General features: G+C 40.0%; 1 pseudogene; it reads right to left on the reverse strand.

The window, feature by feature from the left end:
* The window catches only part of LOC122925882, a 2558103-nt pseudogene that overhangs the window by 114918 nt on the left and 2420875 nt on the right, over positions 1 to 22310 (reverse strand).

Raw genomic sequence — 22310 nt, forward strand, 5'->3', positions numbered from 1 at the left:
ACAAACAAAAGAAAGTAGACATATTTGATATCACCACGTCCGTAATAACCTACTCTATAAAAATAGCACATGATCTACCCTGTCATATGAATCTTATAAAATAAAAAAAATAGAAACTGTGCCAAAACAGCAATTTTTTGGTTACCTTGCCTCACAAAAAATGTAATATAGAGCAATTAAAATCATATGTACCCAAAAATAGTACCAATAAAAATGGCACCTTATCCCCTAGTTTCAAAATAGGGTAACTTTTTGGGAGTTTCTATTGTAAAGGTGCATCAGGGGGGCTTTAAATGGGATATGGCATCTAAAAACCAGTCCAACAAAATCTGCCTTCCAAAAACCATATGGCACTCCTTTTCTTCTTTAGAAATGTAATCTCCATTTCCTTTAATTCTTGTGAACACCTAAAGGGTTAACAAAGTTTGTAAAATCAGTTTTGAGTAACTTGAAGGGTGTAGTTTCTACAGTCGAGTCATTTATGGGGGGTTTCCACTTCGTAAACCCCATAAAGTGACTTCAGACCTGAACTGGTCCTTTGTGGGTTTTGGAAATTTGCTAAATTTATTTTAGAAAGTCTTCTAACGTTCCCAAAAAATAAAATGACATTTACAAAATGATGCCAACATAAAGTAGACATATGGGGAATGTTAAGTAATAAATATTTTCTGAAGGTATCACTTACTATTTTAAATGCAGAGAAATTGAAATTTTTAAAATTGCAAACTTTTCTACATTTTGGGTAAATTTGGGATTTTTTCATAATAAAAGGTGAAATATATTGACTCAAATTTATGACTGTCATGAAGTACAATGTGTCACGAGAAAACAATCTCAGAATGGCTTGGATAAATATTAGCGTTCCAAAGTTATTACCAGATTTGCAAAAAATGGCCTGGGCAGGAAGGTGAAACCTGGCCCGGGGAAGAAGGGGTTGAAAAGGGTGTTAAAAAAGTATGCACCACGGGCTGCTGCACTGGAGGATCAGTGAGGCCAGGTTCACATCTGCGTTGTGAACTCCAGCACTGTAATCCAGTCAGTGTCTCTGGGGTACATGCGGGCTTTCAGCCAGACTAAAAATGCTACCCGCAGCCAAAAGTGGCCGTATCAGAGAAACAGACTGCCGTAGTTCACCTTATCCAGTATAGCCGGATTACCCACATGCACCGCCAGACCATATCCCCATTCACTGTAATGGGATCCGGCAGTGCATAGTGGTGTCCGGCTATACCGGATACAGTGAACTCCGGCAGTCTGTTCCTCTGCCGGAATAGACTGCAGGAGTTCACAGCGCAGATGTGAACCCAGCCTAACTAGGGTCGGGATGACTGCAGAAACTCAGTGAAGAAGAGAAAACAACTGTCCCGTTGCTCGTATCTGTGAACAGGACTTTAGCAAAAGATCGGTAAGTATGTATTTTATTAGTAATTAATTACGCGTATCAGGATTGGACAGACTCCATCATCAGATTCAGACCAATGTACCAATGTGGTGTGAATCTGATGAAGGGGCCTGTCTGGCCCTGAAATGCTTAATTTGCTTCCAGTAAAAAACACAATACTGATACTTACTGATCTTCTGCTAAAGTCCTGTTCACCTATACGAGCAGAGTGCTGTTTATTTACATTTATTCACTGATAGCTAGCTAGACAGACAGACATAAATACAGTGCCTTGGAAAAGTATTCATACCCCTTGAACTTTGTCACATTTTTTCATGTTACACCCACAAACTTATGTGATAGACCAGCACAAAATAGCAAGTGTGTGTGAAGTGAAAAGAAAATGTTCCATGGTTTTCAAAAATTTTAATAAACAAAATTCTGTGTGGCGTGCATTTGTTTTCAGCCCCCTTCAGTCAATACTTTGTAGGACTACTTTTCACTACAATTATAGCTGCACATCTTTTGAGGTATGGCTCTATCAGCCTTACACATCTAGAGGCTGAAATCTTTGCCCATTCTTCTTTGCATACTAGCTCAAGCTCAGTCAGATTGGATAGAGAGCGTTTGTGAACAGCAATTTTCTTGCCACATATTCTCAATGGGATTTAGTTCTTTGACTAGGCCTCTCTAGTCAAACTAGACCATTCTAACAAATGAATATACTTTGATCTAAACCATTCCATTGTAGCTTTGGGTATATGTTTAAGGTTGTTGACCTACTGGAAGGTGAACCTCTGCCCCAGTCTCAAGCCTTTTGCAGCCTCTAACCAGTTTTCCTTTAGGATTGTCCTGTATTTAGCTCCATCCATCTTCCCATCAACTCTGACCAGCTTCCCTGTCCCTGCTGAAGAAAAGCATCCCCACAGCATAATGCTGCAACCACCATGTTTCACAGTGGGGATGGTATGTTCAGGGTGGTGTGTAGTGTTAGTTTTCCAACACAAACAAAAAGACAGGGTGGCATTAGCAGGAGGTGCTCAAACCCACATGCAGTCGTGCATATATACAGGGGAGCAAATCCTGCACTTGTGGCCCGTTGCTAATGGCGATCCCCAGCAAAATGCATACGGTGGAGGATGCCCGCAGCGAACCACAAGTACCACAATAGACATCTCACACAAGGTAACAAGTGTGTATGTCATAATCAATATAACAATATAACAAAACAATAACAAATACAGGTGCACTCTGCAGTCTCACTAAACCCTCAAACTGATTTTAAAATTGAGAGATTAGTCAACATGTCCTACGGTGTAGAACATGTCTAAGCCCGTGCACCACGTCAAGGTTTCTCAAGTAGCCCGAGACCTAACGCTCTCCTACCTGAGCCGTATGGGCGATACCAGGAGCCAGTACGGCTCAGGTAGGAGAGCGTTAGGTCTCGGGCTACTTGAGAAACCTTGACGTGGTGCCCGGGCTTAGACATGTTCTACACCGTAGGACATGTTGACTAATCTCTCAATTTTAAAATCAGTTTGAGGGTTTAGTGAGACTGCAGAGTGCACCTGTATTTGTTATTGTTTTGTTATATTGTTAGTTTTCCAACACACATAGCATTTTGCATTAAGGCCAAAAAGTCTAACTTTGGTCTCATCTGACCAGAGCACCTTCTTCCACATGCTTGCTGTGTCTCCTACATGACTTGTGGCAAACTGCAAAGAGTACTTTTTATGGCTTACTTTCAAAAATGGCTTTATTCTTGCCAGTCTTCCATGAAGGCCTAATTTGTGGAGTACATGACTAACAGTTGTCCTGTGGACAGATTCTCTCAACTGAGCTGTGGATCTCTGCAGCTCCTCCAGAGTGACCATGGGCATCTTGACTGCTTCTCTAATTGTGGTCTTCTTGCCTGTGCTGTCAGCTTATGTGGACAACTATGTCTTGGTAGGTTTGCAGTTGTGTCTGGCGTGTTCCTTGGTTTTCATCATGCTTTTTTTATCACTAATGTTCAACAAACCTCTGAGGCCTTTAGCGAATAGCTGTAGTTATACTGAGAATAAATTCCACACTGGTGGACTCCATTTACTAATTTGGTGACTCTTGGAGGTACTTGATCACACTGGATTTTATTTAGGGGTATCAAAGTACAGGGGGCTGAATGGAACAGGGAAAGTGGTTGCTGGAGGACCCTGGGTTTCCCTGGGTCCGGCCACCACCAAGCGCTCTCCCCATACAAGTGAATGTGAGCCAGCGCTCAGCTATTTTCGGTGATCTCATAAAAATGAATGGAGAGCTGCGCCCTCCTGCACTTTCAGGGCTCGGTGCAGATGTGAGTCCCAGAGGGCCCTGCACCTATGAAACAATAGGGGCATATCCTAGCGATATGCCCCCATTGCCTGAGATGAGAAAACCCCTTTAAGTTCTCTCTTATAGACAACTACAGTAGAAACATTTTTTTTTTTTTACTTTTAAAACTAAAACACTAGAATGTCAAAACGTTCACTAGTAAACCCTCTGGATATTCTCTGCTGGATACTATGTTTTATTTCTGCTATACTACTTGACAGCATAGCAGTCACCTCTGTCTTTTCATATTCTGTTCCATTGTGCATTTATGGGATGAAATGATAAGGCTACCAGTGGGTGTTATTTTGGAACCAGCACTTATCCTGTGATTTCCTAAAAGGCTCTGTATTATCTAGTTTGACACAATGTGTGTACATCCAATTTTACATACAAAAGCCTCCATTACTAATGCTGTATTATTGGAATCATCACTTTAAAATCACACTGTTTTATGCTGGCTCAAAAAAGTTTTTCCCCTTGGCAATGCATTCTTTTTTTAATTTATTTTTACATACAATTATTACATACATGTTATTAACCACTTCCCATCTGGGCCATTTCCCCCCTTCCTGACCAGGCCTAATTTTGCAAAACTGACATATCTCACTTTATGTGGTAATAACTTTGGAACGCCTTTATTTATCCAAGTCATTCAGAGATTGTTTTCTCGTGACACATTGTACTTCATGATAGTCATAAATTTGAGTCCAAATATTTCACCTTTAATTATGAAAAAATCCCAAATTTACCCCAAAATTTGAAAAATTCTCAATTTTCAAAATTTCAATTTCTCTGCTTTTAAAACAGAAAGTGATACCTCATAAAATATTTATTACTTAACATTCCCCATATGTCTACTTTATGTTGGCATTATTTTGGAAATGTCATTTTATTTTTTTAGGACGTTAGAAGGCTTAGAAGTTTAGAAGCAATTCTTCAAATTTTTAAGAAAATTGCCAAAACCCACTTTTTAAGGACCAGTTCAGGTCTGAAGTCACTTTGAGGGGCTTACATAGTGGATACCCACATAAATGACCCCATTGTAAAAACTACACCCCTCAAGGTATTCAAAACCGATTTTACAAACTTTGTTAACCCTTTAGGCGTTCCACAAGAATTAAAGGAAAATGGAGATCAAATTTTTAAATTTCACTTTTTTGGCAGATTTTCCATTTTAATCACATTTTTTCTTTAATACATCGATGGTTAACAGCCAAACAAAACTCAATATTTATTACCCAGATTCTGTGGTTTACAGAAACACCCCACATGTGGTCATAAACTGCTGTATGGGCACAAGGCAGGGCACAGAAGAAAAGGAACTCCACATGGTTTTTAGATGCCATGTCCCATTTGAAGCCCCCTGATGCACCCTTAAAGTAGAAACTCCCAAGAAGTGACCCCATTTTGGAAACTAGGGGATAAGGTGCCAGTTTTATTAGTACTATTTTTGGGTACATATGATTTTTTGATCATTCATTATAACACTTTATGGGGCAAGGTGACCAAAAAATGGGTTGTTTTAGCACAGTTTCTATTTATTTATTTTTACAGCGTTCACCTGAGGGGTTCAGTCAAGTGACATTTTTATAGAGCAGATTGTTATGGACGTGGCAATACCTAATATATATACTTTTTCTCATTTATTAAAGTTTTACGCAATAGCATTTTTGAAACAAAAAATTATGTTTTAATGTGTCCATGTTCTGAGAGCTATAGTTTTTTATTTTTTTTAGAGATTTTCTTATGTAGGGGCTCATTTTTTGCGGGATGAGGTGACGGTTTTATTGGTACCATTTTGTGGGACATACGTGTTTTTAATTACTTGGTGTTGCACCTTTTGTGATGTAAGGTGACAAAAATTGCTTGTTTTGACACTGTTTATTATTTTTTTTTTTACGGTGTTCACCCGAGGGGTTAGGTCATGTGATATTTTTATAGAGCTGGTGTTTACGGATGCGGCAATACCAAATATGTCTATTTTATTTTATTTTTTCTATTTTTACAATTTTTTTTATTCTGTACTTGGAGACTTTTTTTTTTACATGCAAAACTTTTTTTTTTCCAACCCTTTATTTATTTTGTTATTTTACACTTTTTGTCCCCCATAAGGTCATACAAGACCTCTGGGGGACATTTACTTCACTTTTTCCTTTTTTTTTTCACTGTTGATTTCTCCTGTAACTGAGGCTGACATAGTAGCCCCAGTTACAGGAAAAATACATCCCCCAGAGAGGCTGTACAGCGCAATACAGCGCTGTACAGCCTCAGTGCAGGGCTGATCGAGGTCTGTGAAAGACCTCACACAGCTACTGCACTCTCCGGTCCCGGCGGTCACATGACCGCCGGGCCGGAACAGGAAGCGCATAGTGCTTCCTGCTCTGCATGCACAGCGCTCGGTGAGCGCTGTGTATGCAGCGATCTAGAAGGCAGGGACACCTGGGCACTGTCCCTGCCTTCTCTCTGGGTTGCCCCGCTGTCACTGACAGCGGGCAACCTGATCAGCAGCTGAACGAATAGCGTGCGGCTGCAGTTTCTGAACGGACGTTTTAAAATGTCCATTCAGAAATAGAGATCCACCCATAGGACGTTTATATCCTATGGGCGGACGGAAAGTGGTTAATGCTATTATATGAGTGGATGATTGACTGATTCAGATTAGATATGCAGAAGATGCCTGCAAATGTTTTCTTTATGATTTCTTCATGTCAGATTTTTGGGTAAAAACACATACAAATGCCTATATAGCACTAATATATTCCATATCACTATGCAGAGATTTTCACCATTCACATCAGTCTCTGTCCCTGATCTAATTTCCTCATCTAGAGACACACTATGGCCAAAGTCATTGGAAGCCAATTGACCTATCAGTGTTTTTTTTTTTTTTTATGTTGGGACAAAACCCAAGTAGCTAGAGACACAGGGAGAAAAGGAAAAGTGGGCATTAATGAGTAACTGTCATACATTTTTTTTTCATAAATGAATGGCACAGCTCAATACAAGAAACTTTGTAATATATCTTATCAGAGTAAAATGCTTCCTTTTGTTATAAGAAATAGAGGCAAAGCAATCATGAAATTTAAAAGCTTGTTTCAAATGCAATGGAAAGCACTAAGATAAAATAGCTTATCAAGAATATTGCTACATAATAGACAGACAAAGAATTTGTTAGTATAAATTAGTATATTAGTATAAATCATCTCATAAATCTCTTTTATAACAGATAAACAAATAAATCACAGGGCTCAAGAAGTGGATTCATGGAGATGGTGTGGGGGGGGGGGGGAGGATCATCAGTGATAGTGTTAACTTATTAACAGTAAAATGCACAGTTAACTAGCAAAGCTATCACAGTATTAGTGCTCATTCACACGGCCGTAGGTGGGCCTTTCCGTGCATTTTAGACCGCAATTTGGGGTCCCCATTGAACGGGCAACCACCGCATGGCCGCCGGGATGAATCCAGACCCATTCAACTTGAATGGGTCTGCATTCGTCTGTTCCGCAAAAAGATAGAGCAAGTTCTATCTTTTTGCGAAACGGAAGTACGGAACAGAATCCCACAGAAGCACTCAGTAGTGCTTCCATAGTGTTCCGTTCCGTGATTCTGTTCCGCAATACAGCAACGGGCAGCACATGTTTGTGTGCATGAGCCCTTATGCAGTGACATTCCATCCCATATAGTTTCCAATACGTTTGTCATATTGTTTTTAACAGAGCACTCACTGAAAATGAGCCTCCCAGTTGTCTATGAACTGTTTGAAAAAAAAGTCTTTGCATCTGGCCTACGATCATCTGGCCTAAACCTGATAGAAATGATTTCAAAGGTTTTCCAATACACAGTATTAGGCTACTTTCCCATATGCTAATTCCTTTCCAGGTTTGGAAACCGCTTCAGTTTTATCCCTAATCATTGTCAATGGGGATAAAACTGAACAAACTGGAACGGAATACATCAGAATGCATTCCTTTCTGGTTTGTTGCTTTCTGTGACCGGACACAAAACCACTTCAGTTGTGAAACTGAAAAAAAACTATGCAAGTCAATTTTGGACAGGAAAATCATAGATTTGGCGCCCATTGACTTACAATAGTGTTAGTGCCGGATCTGGTTTGTTCACTTTCGATTTAACAAAACCGCATCTGAACGGAACGGATGAAGCCAGTTGTACTAACTCAAACTGAAGCATTTTCCTCGGGTTTTGAGATTCTCTGCTGGATCTCCAAACCAGAAAGAGAATTGCATATCTGAAAGTAGCCTTAGAAAATATTTTGCAATATTTAGGCTTCTTTCATGCATGCCTTTTAAGCCAATGCCAGGAGTGAATCATTAAAGGGGTTCTGCAGGTTTTTTTTCTGATGAAGCATCTGATTGGTAGGGCACCCGGGACCCCACCAATCAGCTATTTGAGAAGGCAGTGGTGGTCCACTAGCGCTGCGACCTTCTCTCTGCTTACCACAGTACCAGTGACGTCACGACTAGTATCACTGTCCTGGGCGAAGGTAAGCTCCATTCAAACGAACAGGGCTTAGCCGCGCCCAGGCCAGTCATACTAGTTGTGACATCACTGGGCCAGGAGTAAACAGAGAGAAGCACTACTGGAAGGACACCCGGGACCCCTGCCGATCAGATGTTGATGATCTATTCAGAGGATAGATCATCAGAAAGAAAAAACTGTATAACCCCTTTAAGGGAGCGACAGTCTACGGGAAAGAATCTAATTCTCTTCTTCCTATGGACAGGTTTTGGCTTCAAAAACTTCATAAATAAAGAATATCCCTGTTTATGATTATCAGAGTAATTAGGGATAATTAACTTCTTCCTGCCTAGCCCAGTCCTCATATTGATCAGCATATGGCTATGCAAAATTGGGTCATGAATGCGTAGCTTCTGGTCCTTTTACATTGACCAAGGCAGCTATTGGAAAGTGTTCATTTCTGATAATTGCCTGATTGTCAGAGGACGTAAAAGCTACATTTACATTCACCAATCGCCCCTTTTGTATGAGGATTGGCAATGGAGAATATTTTTTTTAGGCAGCAGATCTCTCTTTACACAGATAGATGTTCTGTCCAGAAACTATGATTTTTGGTGCTGGCTGAAAGACATGACCACCCAATGAATGGTTGCACGCATGTTTACACGGCCCAATTATCAAGCGCAAAATTATTTTCTACAAACGCTTGTACCCGATAATTGGCTTGATTACTGGTCCATGTAACAGGACCTTTAGTTAGTTTACCTGCCATCAGTCATGTAATTACAGGAAGAGCCTTACCTTCTCAATCATTTTTCGAGCTATAGGACCTTGCCTTTGACCCAATGAAATTGTTTGAAGATTCATACCACCCATCTCTGTAAGTAAAATAAAACCTGTTAAACAAATGTTTATTTCTGAATTCAAGCCCTAAGGGGGAAGAAGTGATGGAAGGTATTCTGGGCTGGAGTTGTTTTAGCAGGGCCATACAAATCTCTTGCTTCTGTGTGTTCTTACAGAAAAACAACCATTCACCAAGAATAATGCTATCACACATTGATTCTGCAGTTGCTGTTTTTCTTAATCCAAGATAAAATGGAGATAGATTACCAGCACAATATCAGCAGAAATAAGAATCTGGTAGATAAATATCAAACAAAGAATACACTTTGGAATTACCTTTGGCTACACTAGACACGATCGAGTCATAGAGGAACAAGGCGATTAACAATGCACTTAGATACCAAAAGATACAAAAGGAGGAAATAAAGTGGTTTAATTGATACATGGTTCATCATATTCAAAGTCTGCAGGCTTGCATTTAGAGCACTGTTATATAGTAACATTGGTGCTTACAGTTTAATATTCAAATCAATAAAAAAATGTAAAAAAAAAATGACACACTGGCTATGTAAATGTCTAGGAGACATTTGTGATACAGTTTTTGAGCCAACGCCAGAGACAGTTTCAAAAGGGACGAGTAGTATAAAAGATGGATTTCTCCTTCCTCCTTGATCCACCTCTAGCTTTGGATAAAAAAACATCTAAATCTGCAGCTTCAAGTGGTATCATGTATGACATTTTTTTTTAAATGCCGTGTACTTTTTAATGCAGTTTTTAAATCAAAGCCAAGAGTGGATCCATCATGAAGAAGCATAACTCCTACCTTTATATCTCCCCACTTTTGGAATCCACTTCTGGCTTTGGCTCAAGAAACTGCATGAAAAATTGCTTAAAATGCTGAACCTGGATCATGTGGAGTTTGTGGAAAATATACCAAAAAAATTCCACACACAAAATGCATTCTGTAGAAAATGAAATAACCCCCTACTGTCTACGGAAACATCTGGACAGTGCAGTTTTAGCTATGGAAAACATAAAAAAAAACACTAATAAAAATGCCTCAAAGACCTGACTTAAATTCAGTGTGTAATCTATAAATGTTGTTGCAGACAGTTTTTGGAGCAAATTCAAAGCATAAAAATGCATGCACAATCATGTAATGTATGCCTATATACAGTACTTGCAGGAGTCATTGACTCTCTTAAATTTTTTTATTTACAACAGTTCTACACAGTTGTTTTAAACTGTCTACTCTGCCGCCATTTGCCATTTTTTTTTTTTCATTTTAACCTCCTGCCTTCCAAGAGCCATAACTTTTAAAATTTTTATTCACATAGCTGTAGGACGCTTGTTTTTTGTGGAACCATTTAATATTCCATGGCAGCCTGAAAAATGTGTTAATGGGAATTGGAAAAAAAATTGCAATTGCTAATCCAATTCATTATTTTAAGGGTTTTGTTCTTACAGTGTTCCCTGTTGGGTGAAAATTATAAATGACTTATTCTGCGGTTCAATACAATTACATTGATACCAAAGAAAGAAACTATCGACTCATAACTTTTTTTTTATAATTTCTGCCTAGAGAGCTTTGTAAAGGCTGTTTTTGTGAGACAAACTGTAGTTTTTTTATACTTTTTTGGTGCATGAATTACTTTTTAATCACTGTTATTAATTGTTTTTTGTAGGTGAAAGGAGACCAAAAACAGTGATTGCATTTAGATTTTTTTGTTATAGTGTTCATGATATGAGATACTTTTGTATTTTAGAAGCTCAGGCATTTGCAGACGTAGCAGCATCAACAATGACAATTTTTATTGTTTATTTATTTTTATATGTAATCTGGGGAGAGGGGGTGATTTCAGTAGACTTTTTAAAGAGGACCTTTCACTTGTATAAACTATGTGAACTGAGTATGCTGCCATATAGAGCGGCACCTGGGGATCTCACTGCACTTACTATTATCCCCGGGCGCTGCTCCGTTCTCCCGTTATAGGCTCCGGTACCTCTGCTTCTTAAGTTATAGTAGGCGGGTCTTCCCTTGTCCTGTGGGCGTCTCCTCCTCCTAGGCTGCAGCGCTGGCCAATCGCAGCGCACAGCTCACAGCCTGGGAGGTTTTTTTCTCCCAGGCTGTGAGCTGTGCGCTGCGATTGGCCAGCGCTGCAGCCTAGGAGAAGGAGATGCCCACAGGACAAGGGAAGACCCGCCTACTATAACTTAAGGAGCAAAGGTACCGGAGCCTATAACGGGAGAACGGAGGGGCGTCCGGGGATAATAGTAAGTGCAGTGAGATCCCCGGGCGCCGCTCTATATGGAAGCATACTCAGTTCACATAGTTTATACAAGCGAAAGGTCCTCTTTAAACAATTTTTTCTTAGCCCTGTCCCCTTTGGGGACTTAAATATGTGATCATCAGATTGCTTATACATACCATAGACTGCAATAACCTTTAAAGTCCATGGGAAAATCATTGCGTTCCTATTAAGCCCTGCATAGTGTGCAGGCATCTGCTGTGTAAAACAGCAAGCAAGTCCCAAAAAGAGGTGAGACATTTAAATGGGGACAATGCTGCTGCCAGTGGGGGAACAGTTATCAACGGACAATAATGCCAGGTATTTTGTACTTCATGATGGTATTTATTTGGCGCTGTTGGGGAGATATTTTGTGCTGCAACAACATACACCTAGGTCATAGGTAATATATGTCTCAGCATTAAGCACACACCATATAGCTGATTCAGTTCTGACTCTTGTATGTGAGTTAAGTTGTGACTGCAACATCAGCCATATATTTTGACTGGATAGCCCGTCTGATCTTTAAGCCTGGATGTAGGTAGTTATTTTTTTTTATATCAGTGGGTATGCCCGGCTAGTCCACAAAAATACTGTGAATATACACTGACTATTTACAGTCATCTTGGCGGGATAATTAGAGGGCAACTGGGCTACAACCGGCTAATCAATGTAGACCACTTCTAAATTCTGCCTTATTTACCTGTGCTGACGGATGGGTTCCTACCCCTTTGTTTTAAACCAGGGACGCTCAACCTGCGGCCCTACAGCTGTTGTAAAACTACAACTCCCATCATTCTCGGCTGTAGACTGATAGCTGTAGGCTTTCTGGATGCTGGGAGTTGTAGTTTTGCAACTGATGGAGGGCCGCAGGTTCGGCATCCCCGTTTTAAACTACATACCAATAACTTTACAATAGCAAAACTTTTTTGTTTTTGTTTTAACGTTTTATTACGCAGTGAATTCTTTAATTTATGACATGGCCTGCGCCTCATCATAAATTAGATGCATCCTCATGCCCTTGCTAAATATCCCTCTATGTCTTTGTTTGATGTCTTGCTGAAACCTTTTTGACTTCCATTTACCAAATAAAAAAGAAACTGAAATGTTAATGTTGTATGCAGTTTTAATTTTTCTATCTATAGTCACATTTTATGCATTGACTGTGCTGTTCTTTAACAATAGATACTCCCTTCAAGAATAATCATTCCAGTTTGGTTAGTTGTATCCACAATGTGTCTATCTGGAAATACTGGCTTTTGTTAGTTTTCATATGGACATTAACGCATGGGCTAACGCATCAGAAGGACAATAAGCTAATAACCAATTATTTGCCATCAACTTGTATCACATGTTTCCTTGCACAGACACCACTTTGTAAATGATAAAACAAGCCTGTATTACACTGCCCAATGTTTCGGCAGATGATCTCTAATGAGCGTTCACATGAACCCTCATTAGCGATCACCTTGCAGTGTAATACTGCTGCCAATCATCGGGCAATCCAAATCTTTTGACATGTTAAAAAATTATGGTTTGCAAGCGGCAGATTGTGGTGTCTAATAACGATAACCACTATACAGCAGGGGGACGAGCAGTAGCATAGCGATTGGTCATCCCCATGCTGTGGAGAAGATCACTGCATGTAATAGCAGCAGTCTCCTCCGCTAACGAGCAGACGATTGCCGGGAAGGAACGCTTCCCTTTCGACAATTGTCTGACACCCTTAACAAACTGGAAATAAACCAAGCAATGGCTGTCAGCTTTGTTTCTTACAGAAGATCGTTTAAGTTCAGAGTTGTGAATTTCCATTTACAGTGTGGGCAGGGGAGAAATGAATGGTGAAATGTTACGCCCCTTGACAAATTTAGTACATAGCTGAGAGTAAGGGCTTACAAGAACACTAAAAAGATTGAATCGGGAAGAGTGAGATTCTAAAAAGATAGTTTGTTTGGACTAAATTGAAATGTGAATATTTGGTTTGTTTTCATATCCTTTCACTAATAGCTTGCCAGGAACTTGACAGGTTGTCAGAAATAATGGTGTTTTCATCACACAAATATGTAACTGACTACCCATCTTGCTTCCCATTCTCACTTTAATTTTGTAATACTGACAATGATGTGGTAGCTGTTATTTCTTATACGGTACATTGCCTTTTGTTTATCTTGACGGTTAAATAACATTTAGTTGCACTGTAAAGTAATTCATGGATATTTTATTATAGCGGTGCAATAGACTGTATGTCAGCACAGGAGTGCTCGTACCCTATTATGTCAGGTGCTGTATGTACAGAGCTATTCCAAAAGCTCTATACATACCGCAGCCAATGGAGCATATCTTTTTATATGGTATCTCACAGAAAACAAAACCCATGTATGTCTCTGTGTGAAATCAGGAATGAGAGATACATTAAGGTCCCATACATACCCCTCTATAGGTGCCCTATTGTAGCTCTGTACTAAATTGACCATGTTCATTTGGACCAGTTTTTTTTACAGTCCGCAAAAACGGGGTCCGTAGGTCCGTGATCCGTGACCGTTTTTTCGTCCGTGGGTCTTCCTTGATTTTTGGAGGATCCACGGACATGAAAAAAAAGTCGTTTTGGTGTCCGCCTGGCCGTGCAGAGCCAAACGGATCCGTCCTGAATTACAATGCAAGTCAATGGGGACGGATCCGTTTGACATTGACACAATATGGTGCAATTTCAAACGGATCCGTCCCCATTGATTTTCAATGTAAAGTCAGGAGTCCCTTTTATACCATTGGATTGGAGTTTTCTCCAATCCGATGGTATATTTGAACTTGAAGCGTCCCCATCACCATGGTAACGCCTCTATGTTAGAATATACTGTCGGATATGAGTTAGAGCGTGAAAACTCATATCCGACAGTATATTCTAACACAGAGGCGTTCCCATGGTGATGGGGACGCTTCTAGTTAGAATATACTACAAACTGTGTACATGACTGCCCCCTGCTGCCTGGCAGCACCCGATCTCTTACAGGGGGCCGTGATCAGCACAATTAACCCCTCAGGTGCCGCACTTGAAGGGGTTAATTGTACGTATCATATCCCCCTGTAAGAGATCAGGACTGCCAGGCAGCAGGGGGCAGACCCCCCCTCCCCAGTTTGAATATCATTGGTGGCCAGTGCGGCCCCCCCTCCCTCCCTCTGTTGTAATAATAGGTTGGTGGCAGTGTGCGGCCCCCCCGCCCCCCTTCCTCCCTCTATTGTAATAATTCGTTGATGGCACAGTGTGCGCCCCCCCACCCCCCCTTCCTCCCTATATTGTAATAATTTGTTGGTGGCACAGTGTGCGCCCCCCACCCCCCCCTTCCTCCCTATATTGTAATAATTCGTTGGTGGCACAGTGTGCGCCCCCCGGCCCCCCCTTCCTCCCTCTATTGTAATAGTTTGTTGGTGGCACAGTGTACGCCCCCCATCGGCCCCCCTCCCTCTATAGCATTAACAACATTGGTGGCCAGTGTGCGGCCTCCCATCTCCCCCCCTCCCCCGATCATTGGTGGCAGCGGAGTTCCGATCGGAGTCCCAGTTTAATCGCTGGGGCTCCGATCGGTAACCATGGCAACCAGGACGCTACTGCAGCCCTGGTTGCCATGGTTACTTAGCAATAGTACAATAGTAGAAGCATCATACTTACCTGCTGGCTGCTGCGATGTCTGTGTCCGGCCGGGAGCTCCTCCTGCTGGTAAGTGACAGTTCATTTAGCAATGCGCCGCACAGACCTGTCACTTACCAGTAGGTGTTTATATTTTTGCTCAGGGTATGTGAAATGGTGCAGAGAGCTTACAAAAATATCAGTATTAGGCTTCATGCACATGACTGTATGTATTTTGAGGTCCGCAAAAAAACAGATCCGCAAAAAAATACACATGACGTCTGTGTGCATTACGTATTTTGTGGAACGGAACAGTTGGTCCCTAATAGAACAATATTATTCTTGTCCGTAATGCGGACAATAATAGGACATGTTCTATTTTTTGGCGGAACAGAAATGCGGACATACGGAAACGGAATGCACACAAAGTAACTTCCGTTTTTTTGCAGACCCATTGAAATGAATGGTTCCGTATAAGGTGCACAATAAAAATGGAATGGACATGGAAAGAAAATGCATTTGTGTGCATGAGGCCTAAGGCTACATCCACATAAACATATCCTTTTTGCTGTCCGAAAACAGCAGATACGCAAAATACAAACACTGGCCATGTAGCATTCACATTTTGTTGTGGACCCATTGACTTCAATGGGTTAAACTGTCCGCATTTTGTGGCCAAGTATAGGACATGTTCTATCTGTTCCGGACCACATACCCATTGAGATCGATCTGTCTGCAACAAAATGCGGATGTTACACGGCCAGTATTACTATTTTGCGTATCTGTGATTTTCGGACTGCAAAACATATACAGTCGCGTGAATAGAGTCTTATGCACAGATTCTGAGTGTTATCAGAGAACAGGCATTTTTTGGCCTCTTATACAACTCATGGCCTTGCAACCATTTTATGTTCTGTGCTGCTGTGGAAACTAGCTTTTGAGGGGGAAGCAGAGTGAAAGAATTAACAGTCTTGGTATGTTAAATGAACATCCATTTTACTAATTATGAAAATGTGTAAACAGATTTTCTCTAAATATAATTATCATCACCTTGCTCTTCTGCGAATTTAATTAGCAGCTCTAAAGGGTCAGCTCCAGAAGACAAGACAAATATGAGGGGTATGCTAGAGGTCGAGTCAATGTAGCTATGTTGAAGGTCAAATATTGGAGGGTCAACATATGCTGGGCCCATTTTTTCAATAATGAATTGCTGGACTGTTGCAATGACCTAAAAGGAAATTAAAAAGAAAAAAAAAAAAAGACAGTGAAAATGAGATTGCACTAAAAAACTAAAATATTAAAATGGGACTATATGCATATTAACAAGATGAGTAATTATTCCATTATACCCCAAATATCTATACGTGGTAAATGATACAGAATTGAACCATAATTCCAGGGGTATTTTTTATCATTTGTAGAGATGAGCAAGTTTCTTGAAATTCATTTTGGGTCTAGTTTGCATGAATTGGCCAGTAGATTCAAGTTGGTCCAAAATGAAAGTGCCCCAGTTGTCCTAAAAAGCTGTGTATGATGCACTGTGGTCTCATAGTACCATATTAAACCTCTTTTGCTATTTAAGAACACTAACCCCACCCCATGACTAAGCCATTGGCAGAACATGCATCAGGAGTTGTGGGTGAACCGTGCTGCTACTTTTGCTACATAGGGATCTTAGTGGAGCCCTGCAGTGTGGTACCTTTGGCACTTGCCTTTACTACTATTGATTGATTAGATTTTGTGAATTATCTGTACTTTGTAAGCTTGCTCCCCCATATTATTTTTTATCTGTATCTATGTGACTTTATCATATATTTTAAACATGAATTTTCAATAAAGATGCTAGCTTTATCATGGTATCTCGGGTCTAGTAACTTTTGTTTGGTGGTGTTTGGGTGGCAGATTCCTTCTTTTCCCTTTCTCTTCTGACCTGTAAAATGTTGGCCGACATTCAGAGAATGTTTGGAATAGATTCACTCATCACTAATCATTTTTGTTTAAAGTTTAATTTGAGAACGTTTAAAGGGTCACTGAGTTTTCATAAAACTTTTTGATTAGTGATGAGCGAAGTGAGCTTCGGGTCCTAGATCCGAAGTCGTTTCACTCAAAACTTTGAATTAATGCTGTATGGAGATCTGTCTCCATACACCATTAAAATGTACAACCTCCGATGAGACAAAGTCAGTTATTTCTGAAGACTTTGGTGAATAACTTCCGTATTTGATTTTTAAAGTGGAAAACCACTTTATAACTTTGATCTGAACTTTGCTTTGGTTCCGACTGATACCTCGAGTTCGGATCCATATACAGTGGATATAAAAAGTCTACACACCCCTGTTAAAATATCAGGTTTCTGTGCTGTAAAAAAATGAGACAAAGAAATCATTTCAGAACTTTTTCCACCTTTAATGTGACCTATAAACTGTGCAACTCAATTGAAAAACAAACTGGAATCCTTTAGGCAGAGGGAAGTAAAAAGATAAAAAAAAAAATAATATGGTTGCATAAGTGTGCACACCCTTAAACGAATACTTTGTTGAAGCATCTTTTGATTTTATTACACCACTCGAAATCTGTCAGATTGCGAGGGCATCTCCTGTGCCCAGCCCTCTTCAGATCACCCCACAGATTTTCATCGGATTCAGGTCTGGGCTCTGGCTTTAATCTTCTTCTGGTGAAGCCATTCCTTTGTTGATTTGGATGTATGCTTTGGGTGGTTGTCATGCTGAAAGATGAAGTTCCTCTTCATGTTCAGCTTTCTAGCAGAAGCCTGAAGGTTTTGTGCCAATATTGACTGGTATTCGGAACTGTTCATAATTTCCTCTAGCTTAACTAAGGCCCCAGTTCCAGCTGAAGAAAAACAGCCCCAAAGCATGATGCTGCCACTACCATTCTTCACTGTGGGTAAAGTGTTCTTTTGGTGATGTGCAGTGTTCTTTTTGCGCCAAACATACAGTCATGTGAAAAAATTAGGACACCCTTTGAAAGCATGTGGTTTTTTGTAACATTTTTAATAAAAGGTTATTTCATCTCCGTTTCAACAATACAGAGAGATTAAAGTAATCCAACTAAACAAAGAAAACTGAAGAAAAGTCTTTTCAAGATCTTCTGTAAATGTCATTCTACAAAAATGCCTATTCTAACTGAGGAAAAAGATAGGACACCCTTGCCCCTAATAGCGAGTGTTACCTCCTTTGGCTGAAATAACTGCAGTGAGACGGTTCTTGTAGCCATCTACCAGTCTTCGACATCGGTCTGAGGAAATTTTACCCCACTCCTCAATGCAGAACTTTTTCAGCTGTGAGATGTTTGAGGGGTTTCTTGCACGTACAGCCCTTTTCAAGTCACCCCACAGCATCTCAATGGGATTCAAATCTGGACTTTGACTTGGCCATTCCAGGACTCTCCATTTCTTCTTTTTCAGCCAATCTTTGGTTGATTTACTAGTATGTTTTGGGTCATTGTCATGTTGCATGGTCCAGTTCCGCTTCAGCTTTAATTTTCTAACTGATGGTCTCACATGTTCTTCAAGCACCTTCTGATACACAGTAGAATTCATCGTGGATTCTATGATGGTGAGCTGACCAGGTCCTGCTGCAGCAAAGCAGCCCCAAACCATGACACTTCCACCTCCATGCTTCACAGTTGGTATGAGGTTCTTTTCTTGGAATGCTGTGTTTGGTTTACGCCAAACATGTCCTCTGCTGTTGTGTCCAAATAATTTAATTTTGGACTCATCTGTCCAAAGAACATTATTCCAGAAGTCCTGGTCTTTGTCAACTTTATCTCTGGCAAATGTCAGTCTGGCCTCGATGTTTCTCTTGGAAAGCAAAGGTTTCCTCCTTGCACACCTCCCATGCAAGTTAAACTTGTACAGTCTCTTTCTGATTGTAGAGGCATGTACTTCTACATCAACAGTAGCCAGAGCCTGCTGTAGTTCTCGAGATGACACTTTAGGGTTTTTGGAGACCTCTTTTAGCATCTTGCGGTCTGCTCTTGGGGTGAACTTGCTGGGGCGACCAGTCCTGGGCATGTTGGCAGTTGTTTTGAAAGCCCTCCACTTGTAGACTATCTTCCGGACAGTGGAATGGCTGATTTCAAAATCTTTTGAGATCTTTTTAAATCCCTTCCCAGACTCATAGGCTGCTACAATCTTTTTTCTGAAGTCCTCTGACAGCTCTTTTGCTCTCACCATGGTGCTCACTCTCACTTCAACAGTCAGGAGCACACCAAACTAAATGTCTGAGGTTTAAATAGGGCAAGCCTCATTCAACATGCAGAGTAACGATCTACTAATTATGTGCACCTGGTGTGATATACCTGTGTGAGATCTGAGCCAATTTAAGAGGGAATACATGTGAGGGTGTCCTATCTTTTTCCTCAGTTAGAATAGGCATTTTTGTAGAATGACATTTACAGAAGATCTTGAAAAGACTTTTCTTCAGTTTTCTTTGTTTAGTTGGATTACTTTAATCTCTCTGTATTGTTGAAACGGAGATGAAATAACCTTTTATTAAAAATGTTACAAAAAACCACATGCTTTCAAAGGGTGTCCTAATTTTTTCACATGACTGTATATTTTGGAAATATGGCCAGAAAGTTCAACCTTGGTTTCATCAGACCATAACACCTTTTCCCACATGCTTTTGGGAGACTTCAGATGTGTTTTTGCAAAATGTAGCCTGGCTTGGATGTTTTTCTTTGTAAGAAAAGGCTTTCGTCTTGCCACTCTACCCCATAGCCCAGACATATGAAGAATACGGGAGATTGTTGTCACATGTACCACACAGCCAGTACTCGCCAGATATTCCTGCAGCTCCTTTAATGTTGCTGTAGGCCTCTTGGTAGCCTCCCAGACCAGTTTTCTTCTCGTCTTTTTATCAATTCTGGAGGGACGTCCAGTTCTTGGTAATGTCACTGTTGTGCCATATTTTCTCCGCTTAATGATGACTGTCTTCACTGTGTTCCATGGTATATCTAATGCCTTGGAAACTCTTTTGTACTCTTCTCCTGACTGATACCTTTTAACAATGAAATCCCCTGATTCTTTGGAAGCTCTCTGTGGACCATGGCTTTTGCTGTGGGATGCAACTAAGAAAATTTCAGGAAAGACCAACTAGAGCAGTTGAACTTTATTTGGGGTTAATTAGAGGCACTTTAAATAATGGCAGGTGTATGCTGACTCCTATGTAACATGATTTTTAATGTGATTGCTTAATTCCGAACACAGCTATATCCCCAGTTATAAGAGGGTGTGCACACTTATGCAACCACAATTTCTTTTTTTTCTTTTTCTTCCCTCCACCTAAAATATTTCAGTTTGTTTTTCAATTGAGTTGAATTGAATTGTACAGTTTTTAGGTCACATTAAAGGTGGAAAAAGTTCTGAAATGATTTATCTTTGTCTCATTTTTTTTACAGCACAAAAACCTGACATTTTATATTGTAGACTTTTTATATCCACTGTATCTGTGAGGGAAAAAAAACTGGATGCCTCCATCTAGAATCAGAGGCTTAAAAAGTCCAATATAAACCAATAGCAGGGGATGGGCACCATGATACATATCTGCGCAACACAAATCTGCAATGTGGCCATGTGTGAGCATTTATTGTGGTAAGAGGTGTTAGCAGTGAAGGTAGTGTGAGGTCTACTGTGGCTGTTTGTACAGCTGGCTAAATGTGGCTTCCTGTATAGAGCTTTTGACATGGAAGCCCCAATTATACTTTTCATTAGTTTTATTACTACCATTTTTATACCAAATGATGTATTTTTTAGACTTAGTTCTAAAGCTTAATAATTATGGAGAGAAAATAGTAAGGGGAAATGACTTCTAAGCCTCCCTTAAGGATGTACATGTGATGCATCATGGTGCCTCTTCATGTCTGCAGCTTAGTGAATTTCCTATGGAGTTAAATTATTGATATTCGTCACGTATTGGACACTGCAAAGACACACAGTTTGAGGTCTCTTTAAATTAGTTGAAGTTCTGCTCTCATTTAATAGATCTGACCTAATTATTTACTCCTCACAAATATCCCCTACAGAAAGTTTGGCTACATCAGAGCGATTTACTGCCGAGTTGCTATAAAATATTGGGAATCAACATCTGCTGTTTCTTCCCTGCTGTAATATTTTTTTGGAAAGTACAAAAAAGGCAATGATGATTTGTGAGTGCCAATCTTCACCATCCGAAAAATCTGGCATGATTTGCAGAAGACCTGCTGCTTTCTCTTGTTGAAACCTCATTTCACTTAGATTTTCAGTTGTTTGCACATCAAACCTCCATTATGCCCTTTACTGCTCTTTAAAAAAAAAAAAAAAGGTATAAAGAGATATTTTATTTATTGTACTGCTATTGTCCAGTGACACTGGAACTGATTTGTGATAGGTAACCTGTACTGCTGGGATTTTGTTTTTTAGCGTTGAGATTGTAATTTTCTTCATGTATACCTTTGATGAATTATAGTTTACATACACTATTTTTCTCAAGTACTTGATCAATGCTTGTTTTTCTTAGAGTGGTGTAAATTTTAAAAAGTGGTTATAGCCATCTCTTTAGTTAGAATATTTCCATGTTAGTGTGGCATCCAAAGTCGTGTGGTTATTATTACTAGAAGATGTTAACTATTTCATAGTTGATTTCAGTTAATGCAAGGGGTTTTCTGGAATATAAAAATAATCACATTGGCAAGTGAACCTCCCAATAGGATTCTCATTGTGAAGAAATCACTTTTCAGCAGTCATCTCATTATCATCATAGGAAAGATTACAATGAGGTAGCAACTCTATTATACAGCCAGAGGCATATTACACTGGATTCATTCATGAGGGTGGACACAGCTTCATTTTTTACCTTCCTGCACAATGACCTTTCACATGTTACAGAAATGCACACCTCCATAGAAGCACTGAAGTGCTTGCAGCACGGAGGTCCTAGGTACAGGTCTGACTAAGGGCAACATCTGCATGTTTTTTTTTTATGTTCTCCATGTGTTTGCTTGGGTTTCCTTTGGGTATTGTTTTCCTCCCACACTCCAAATACACACTGATAGTGAATTTAGATTTTGAGCTCCACTGGGGACAGCAGGTAATGATAATGTCAGTAAAGCATGCAGAATATGTTGCCACTATATAAGCAAAATAAATAAAAGATAGAAGTCAATTAGAAGATTTCTGAGTTTCTAATACCCAGGTGGACTGTAAAATTTCTAGTGAATCATAAAGTATTCAGTTTAGCTGCCTACAGAAATCCCTGACCTGAACCCTATCAGACTTCCTTCTGCTTTCTAAAGGATTAGAATATTGGAGCCAGACTTTTTCATCTGGAGGAATAAGCACAAAATCTCA

Source organism: Bufo gargarizans, chromosome 2 (genome assembly GCF_014858855.1).
Source record: "Bufo gargarizans isolate SCDJY-AF-19 chromosome 2, ASM1485885v1, whole genome shotgun sequence".
Classification (NCBI taxonomy): Eukaryota; Metazoa; Chordata; class Amphibia; order Anura; family Bufonidae; genus Bufo; species Bufo gargarizans.